Consider the following 8,200-nt stretch of genomic DNA (forward strand, 5'->3'; position numbering starts at 1 on the left):
TCTTCTGCCTGCAGGATTTCCCCAGCAGTGGATACTTCGATGTGACGTTCCGAAACGTGGCGGGATGCATCAAGTTCCTGAAGGCGTTCAAGGAGAAAGGGGACCGGGCGCCACTGTCGATCCTCACAGCGGAGCCGCTCTTCACGCTTCCGTCACAACAGGACCGGGTGGTGACGATTCACCTCTACAACCCCCATGTTCCGGTGGTGGATAGACTTACCTTTCTCGCCAGGTACGTCGAGGTGGCCGGCAGCAGCACTGATGTCGAGGACCCCTTTGGGATTTGGACCAGCAAGTGGCAGGTCAAGGTGACCTTGAAGGTCGATCCCAGTGGAGCCATCATCCACCCTCCCTCCAGCTTCGCGATCGGGGGAAGTCGAGGCTCCTTGGTCTGTGCTGGGCAGCCCAGAGTTTGCCGCACCTGTGGCAAATCTGGTCACGTGGCGGCCAACTGCAGCATGGTTGTTTGCAAGAACTGCAAGGAGGAAGGCCATCAGACCAAGGACTGTAAGCAGACTAAGTGTTGCAACTTGTGCGGTGCGGCAGGCCATCTCTACAAAACCTGCCCCAAACGCTGCCTCAGTTATGCTCAGGCGGCAAGGTCCAAGGAAAGGCCGGGAGAAGGTTCGACGTAGGCGTCCGGTGTTCGAAAGGAGACCAGCAACCTTCTCCGCAGTGAGGAATTTCAACCTGAGAAGGAGAAGGAAGGGGAGGCAGCTGAAACCAGTGACCCAGCGCCCGGAAACCCCTCCTCCACAGACAGAATCAATGGAGGAGGAGGCAGCAGATGGACAAACAGGTCAGTGGCAAGTGCTCCAGAGGAAAAGCACAAAGAAAAAACACCCCAAAGCGGAACAGGCCACCACCCAAACCAGTGGCAAGAGGAGGTTATCTTCTGAATCAGACTGCAACAACTCCACTTCATTGGACGGGGGAATGCTGGAACGACAGCCCCTTCAAAAGAGGCGGCAGAACTCCAACGAGATGGATGATAAAGCATCCCAGCCCCCAGGCACTGGAAGCTGTGATGGGCCCGGCGTGCCCCAAACCCAAAGCGCCACACGTAATGACGTGGCCAACGCTTCTCAGCTCCGGGACACTGGGAGCAAAGACACGTCTGGCGCACCTCAGCTCCGGGAAGCCGGGAGCAGTGATGTTTTCGAGGAGGAACAGATGGAAGCAGCTGCCTACAAGACACCCCCGATGTCACCCCAGCGGGAAAACCCCTGCATGAAAAACCAGGAGGGGTTTCTGAGCCCAACCAATGTGAAACTGCTCCCGCACACGATGGGTATGCAGGAACATCCCGAAGGACTGGGACTCGCAAGGACAAATGGTATGGGAAGCAACAAATAACTTTTTTAAAATGGGTGTAAGAATTGCTTCCATTAATGTGCGTAGCATTAAATCTACTACGCGATGTGTTTCAACCTTGGATTGCCTTGCCACGGTCAAAGCTGACCTACTGTTTCTGCAGGAGTGTGGAATACCACACCTCAGCACCTACAGGCAGTGGTCGCGATGGTGGTCCCACGGGCCATCGATCTGGTCCGGGGGGTAATGATTGCCGTTCCTCCGGCCTGGGTATTCTGCTGCGGGGAGGTAACTTCACCATCTCCGAAGTTAAGGAGGTGGTGGGCAGTCGCCTCCTCGTAGCAGACGTGATGTACAACAACGCTCCGCTCCGGTTGATCAACGTGTACACCCCGGTACAACGCAGCGAGCGGCTGACCGTCTTCCAGCAGCTCCCACTGCTGCTGGCGATGTCCAGGCCGGTCATTCTAGGCGGTGACTTCAACTGCATCATCGATGCGGCTGGACGATCCGGCAGTGACGACAGCAAACTGGACGCTACGTCCAGATTCCTAATAGAAACAGTTAAAGATGCCAAACTGCACGACGTCTTCAGCAAACCTGCGGACAGAGTGCAGCGCAGATACACATGGTCAAGATCGGACGGGTCTGCCCGTTCCAGGATTGACTTCCTGTTTGTGTCCCATGCTGTCACGGTTGGATCCACCGACGTCAAGCCGGTGTTCTTCTCCGATCACTGCCTCTTACTGACCTACTGTCACTTACAGGACGACCAGCGGGTTGGCAGAGGGACGTGGAAGCTCAATGCTACACTGCTGACCCCAGAGAACGTTGAGGGACTGAAAAGGGATTACAAAGGTTGGAGGACCGTGAAACCCCTCTTTGAGTCTCCAGTTCACTGGTGGGAAGCGATTAAGGAGAACATCAAGAGGTTCTTCATCCACAAAGGTGTTCAGAGGGCGAGAGAGAGACAGAGGGAACTGTCCCGACTCCAGAAAATTATGCAAAATCTACTCCGGTTGCAGTCAATGGGGGTCGAGGTCAAAGAGGACCTCCAAGAGGTTAAGAGCCAGCAGGCCTCCCTCTTTGCCAAGGAGGCCTCCAAGATCATATTCTGGTCCAGAGTCCGCTCCATCGAACAGGATGAGACGTGCTCGCGTTACTTCTTCCAAAAGGTACACAGAGAGAGCTCTGTTATCAGCAGCCTGAAGGAAGAAGATGGCTCGGTAACGTCTTCGCAGTCCGACATACTAAGGATCAGCAAATCCTTTTATGCTGGGCTGTATGACGCGAAGCCCACAGACAGCAGAGCCTCCCAGTCCTTCCTGTCATCTATCACAGAGGTCTTAGATGACAGCAGGAGGGAGAGACTGGACAAGCCGCTAACTCTGGACGAGCTGACAAAGGCTGTCGAGTCCTTCGAGACGAGTAAAACTCCCGGAAGCGACGGCTTACCGGTCGAGTTGTACTCGGCCCTGTGGGACTGGGTCGGCCCGAACCTGCTGGAAGTATACAAGAGTATGCTCCTGGCCGGCAGCATGTCAGAATCCATGAGGAAAGGCATCATCACCCTCATTTACAAGCGGAAGGGGGAGAGGGCAGAAATCAGAAATTGGCGGCCCATCTCACTGCTTAATGTTGACTACAAGGTTCTGTCCAAAGTCATAGCCAGTCGAGTCAAGTCTGCTCTGGAGTTGGTGATCCACCCCAATCAGACCTGTACTGTACCCGGCAGGACGATCTCTGATAGTCCCGCGCTACTCAGGGATACGATCGCCTACGTACGGGACAGGAGGGTGGACACCTACCTCATCAGCCTGGACCAGGAGAAGGCTTTTGACAGGATATCACACACCTACATGATGGACGTGCTTTCCAAAATGGGGTTTGGGGAGCGAATCTGCAATTGGATCCAACTGCTCGACACAAACATCAGTAATGCAGTCTCAATCAACGGGTGGGAATCGGAAAGTTTCCCGATCCAATCTGGAGTCAGACAGGGCTGTCCTCTCTCCCCAGTCTTGTTTGTTTGCTGTATTGAACCCTTTGCTGAGTCTATTAGGAAGGATGCGAGCATAAAAGGGGTGACATTCCCAGGCAGCGGAGGCACTCAGGTTAAAACCTCCCTGTACATGGATGACGTCACCGTCTTCTGCTCGGATCCGCTGTCCGTGCGCAGACTGATGAGCATCTGCGACCAGTTCGAACTGGCCTCGGGAGCCAAAATTAACCACGGCAAGAGTGAGGCCATGTTCTTTGGGAACTGGGCTGACCGATCCTTTGTCCCCTTCACCGTCAGGTCAGATGACCTGAAGGTGCTGGGGATATGGTTCGGAAGGGCCGGGGCGTGCACCAAAACATGGGAGGAGCGAGTAGCCAAGGTCCGACAAAAGTTGGGCATGTGGGGGCAGCGATCTCTCTCCATTGTGGGTAAGAACCTGGTCATCAGGTGCGAGGCGCTCACGTCGTTGCTGTACGTGGCGCAGGTCTGGTCCATACCCCACTCCTGCGCTGTGGCAGTCACCCGAGCCATTTTCCACTTCATTTGGGGATCTAAAATGGACCGGGTCCGGAGGGACACCATGTTCAAATCTCTGGACAAGGGCGGGAAAAATGTACCCAACGTGGCCCTCATCCTGATGACCACCTTCGTGTGCGGCTGCATCAAGCTGTGTGTAGACCTCCAGTACGCAAACTCCAAGTGTCACTACGTGCTGAGGTTCCATCTGTCCCCGGTGTTGCGAAGGATGGGCTTGGTCACATTGCCGCGGAACGCTCCATGCAGTTGAGCCGTGCCGTACCACCTATCCTTCGTGGAGCAGTTTCTTCAGGAAAACACCTTTGACCACCGGTCCATCAGGCAGTGGTCTGCACGGAATGTCCTCAAGGCCCTACGGGAAAAGGAGACGGTGGATCCTGTCGGATGGTTCCCCGAGCAGACCGTCAAAGTCATTTGGCGGAATGCCTCATCACCAGAACTTTCAAACAAGCACCAAGACGTAGCTTGGCTGGTGGTGAGAAGGGCCCTCCCCATCAGATCCTTCATGCACACCCGAAGTCTTGCCCCCTCTGCACAATGCCCCCGCGGTGGCTGTGGTGGGGAAGAGACGGTCGCCCACCTCCTCCTGGAATGTGTTTTCGCAAAGCAGGTGTGGAAAGAGATGCAGTGGTTTTTGTCGAGGTTCATCCCAAGCAGCTCTGTAACACAGGAGTCTGTGCTCTACGGGCTGTTCCCAGGGACACACACCGAGACAAACATCAACTGCTGCTGGAGGACTATCAATTCGGTGAAAGACGCCCTTTGGTCTGCCCGAAACTTGCTGGTCTTCCAGCGCAAAGAGTTGTCCACCACCGAATGTTGCAGACTGGCACATTCCAAGGTCCAGGACTACGTGCTGAGGGACGCACTAAAGCTTGGGGCAGCCACAGCAAAGGCTCAATGGGGAAAGACCACAGTGTAAGGTCCCCCCACCAAGCTGAACTGAGGGGCTGGATCCATGGGAAACCCCTCGAACTGTATCGTTAATATTTTCATTTGCTGTAAATGTAAAACTGTAATTGGCATGACAATTGTGAAATGGAAGGGTTGTGAAGAAACTCATGATAGTATTGAAGGAAAATGATCTCCCTTGCAATGTTTGTATTTTTTGGTGCTGTTTGAAACTGTTTGGCAAAGTAATTTTGACAAAATTTTATGAATAAAGTATATTTTGGAAATAAAAAAAATTAAAAAAATTCTCCTCAAGCTGAGGCTCTATCTGTCCCCGGTGTTGCGAAGGATGGGCCTGGTCACATTGCCGCGGAACGCTCCATGCAGTTGGACCATGCCGTACCACCTATCCTTCATGGAGCAGTTTCTGCGGGAAAACACCTTTGACCACCGGTCCATCAGGCAGTGGTCTGCACGGAATGTCCTCAAGGCCCTACGGGAAAAGGAGACGGTGGATCCTGTCGGATGGTTCCCCGAGCAGACCGTCAAAGTCATTTGGCGGAATGCCTCATCACCAGAACTTTCAAACAAGCACCAAGATGTAGCTTGGCTGGTGGTGAGAAGGGCCCTCCCCGTCAGATCCTTCATGCACGCCCGAAGTCTCGCCCCCTCCGCACAATGCCCCCGCGGTGGCTGTGGTGGGGAAGAGACGGTTGCCCACCTCCTCCTGGAATGTGTCTTTGCAAAGCAGGTGTGGAAAGAGATGCAGTAGTTTTTGTCGAGGTTCATCCCAAGCAGCTCTGTAACACAGGAGTCTGTGCTCTACAGGCTGTTCCCAGGGACACACACCGAGACAAACATCAACTGCTGCTGGAGGACTATCAATTCGGTGAAAGACGCCCTTTGGTCTGCCCGAAACATGCTGGTCTTCCAGCGCAAAGAGTTGTCCACGACCGAATGTTGCAGACTGGCACATTCCAAGGTCCAGGACTACATGCTGAGGGACGCACTAAAGCTTGGGGCAGCCGCAGCAAAGGCTCAATGGGGAAAGACCACAGTGTAAGGTCCCCCCACCAAGCTGAACTGAGGGGCTGGATCCATGGGAAACCCCTCGAACTGTATCGGGAAAATTTTGTGTGCTGTAAATGTAAAAATGTATATGGCACGACAATGAAATGGAAGGGTTGTGAGGCAACTCATGATTGTATGGAAGGAAACTGATCACCTTTGCACTGTTTGTATTTTTTGACAACGCTGTTTTAAACTGGGAATGTAAGATTTACAGATTTTTATGAAGAAAGTATATTTTGGAAATAAAAAAAATAAAAAAAATTCTCCTCAAGGAGCCACCTGGGCTTAAGGTTGGCCTATTCAAATTGGTTAGTTGAACTCTTCAAAAAGTTTCCAGGTTGTGGAACTACGTTACAAGCACAATTTGGTACTTTTCACCCTGGATTCCAGGCCTATAGTGTTAGCTATAACTGTTTATTTCTGATAATTGCTTAGTTTAATTTCCAGTTGACTATCTTGATGATTTACTCATCCAAGTATTCAAATGTTCAAGTAGTTAGCCTTCAATCTATATAACGATCTACATTATGCAAAAACTGTGAAGGTACAAACTGAACACTTCGTTAAAGAAGACATTAATAGGAGGCTCGATTACAATTTGCTTATTATATCCTCTGCCAGAGTTGATATTTAGATGTGGCAGGAGGGTCATGGAAAAGACATAGCACAAATTGATGGAATTTTCTGAAAGCTATAGATGCTGATCCATGTCTTCATATGAAGAGCCTACAGCTCCTTTTGTTCTCTGAAATACATTTTGTGGTTTAATTTGTGGAGGAAAGGTCAAACGGTTTGAGACTGACACCAATACAGTTTATAGTGGCTATTTTATTGCCAACAAGTATAACATCCATACATGCAAGTACTTAGCTTAATTTAACAGAATTGGGCAAGGATTGATATTACCCAGCCAGTTTAGCAGCATCTGTGGAGAAAGAAACAGAGTTAACAGGGTGAATTTTATCTGGCCCTTAGAGATGGGTTGGAAGGCGCTGGGGGCACACAAAATGGTGTGGGTGGTGTCAGGCACTGTGCCTGATGTCCTGCACCCATGCCATTTTGTTTGTGGCAGGCACGGTGGCAGATGGGAAGTCTGCTGGGAGGCCAACTAAGCCACTTAAGTGGCCCAGGGCCCAGGGTGGTTCCTCCTCTGCAGACAATCCATGACCCAGAGAGGGGCCCTCTGGCAGCGATGGCCATTTTCATAGCAAGACCCCTCCCCGACCCTCATCAACTTGACCCCCTTGCCAGGGCTTGCCTGGCCACAGCAACCCTGGCCCCACTTACCTTGGGCCCGGGGTCTCCTCAATCTTCATTGCTCTGGGCCTCCTGCAGTACCGGCAGTGGCCATCGCACCCAGCGGCTTTGCTGGTACTGTTGAGCTGCCTACCCTCCGATTGGCTGACAGTTGTTGGGGCGGGATCTTGTCCTTTAAAGGGACAACATACCCGATGGTGGGCAATTAATTGCCCATCTTTTGGGCTGTCATCGGGAACCTTATTGCTGATATAAAATTCAGCCCAATGTTTCAGGTCCATGACTATTCATCAGAATTGGGAAAAGTTAGAAATGTGATCGGTTTTAAGTAGGTCAAATGGGAAAGGGTGGAAAAAGAACAAAAGGAGAAGTCTGTGATAGGGTGGAAGATGGAAGACATTAAATGACAAAAGAGTTGGTGATGCAGAGCCAAAGGGAGTGGTAATGGGACAAGTGAAGAAACAAAAGATGTGTCCAGAGGAGGTGTGAATGGCAGGATAAAGAACAGCTGCCGTCCAAAAGCAAAAACAAGAGAACAAACAAGAGTAAGACTGAAACATGCAAAGGAAAGGAAACAAAGTAGGGGCAGAAATTATGGTCTGAAATTGTTGAACTCATCGTTGAGTCTGTAAGGGTGTTAAATGCCTAATCAAAGGATGAGGTGCTGTTCCTCAAGCTTGCATTAAGCTTTATTGGAACACTGCAGTAGGCTGAAGACAGAGGTGTCAGTGTGACAAGTAGGTGGAGAGTTAAAATGGCAGGCCACCGGGAAGCTCGGGGTCATGCTTGCAGACTGAATGGAGGTGTTCCGCAAAACAATCACCCAATCTGTGTTTGGTCTCTCGAATGTAGAACAGAATGCATTGTAAATAGCAAATACAGTATACTAAATTGAAAGAAGTACATGTAAATCTTTCACCTGGAAGGAGTATTTGGGGCCTTGGATGGTGAGGAGAGAGGAGGTAAAAGGGCAGGTGTATCACTTGCGCTTGCATGGAAAGGTGCTGTGGGAAGGGGACGGGTGTTGGGGGTGATAGAGGAGTGGACCAGGGTGTCGAGGAGGGAGTGGTCCCTTCGGAATGCTGAAAGGGGAGGGGAAGATGTGTTTGGTGGTGGCATCACACTGGA

Source organism: Heterodontus francisci, chromosome 19 (genome assembly GCF_036365525.1).
Source record: "Heterodontus francisci isolate sHetFra1 chromosome 19, sHetFra1.hap1, whole genome shotgun sequence".
NCBI lineage: Eukaryota > Metazoa > Chordata > Chondrichthyes > Heterodontiformes > Heterodontidae > Heterodontus > Heterodontus francisci.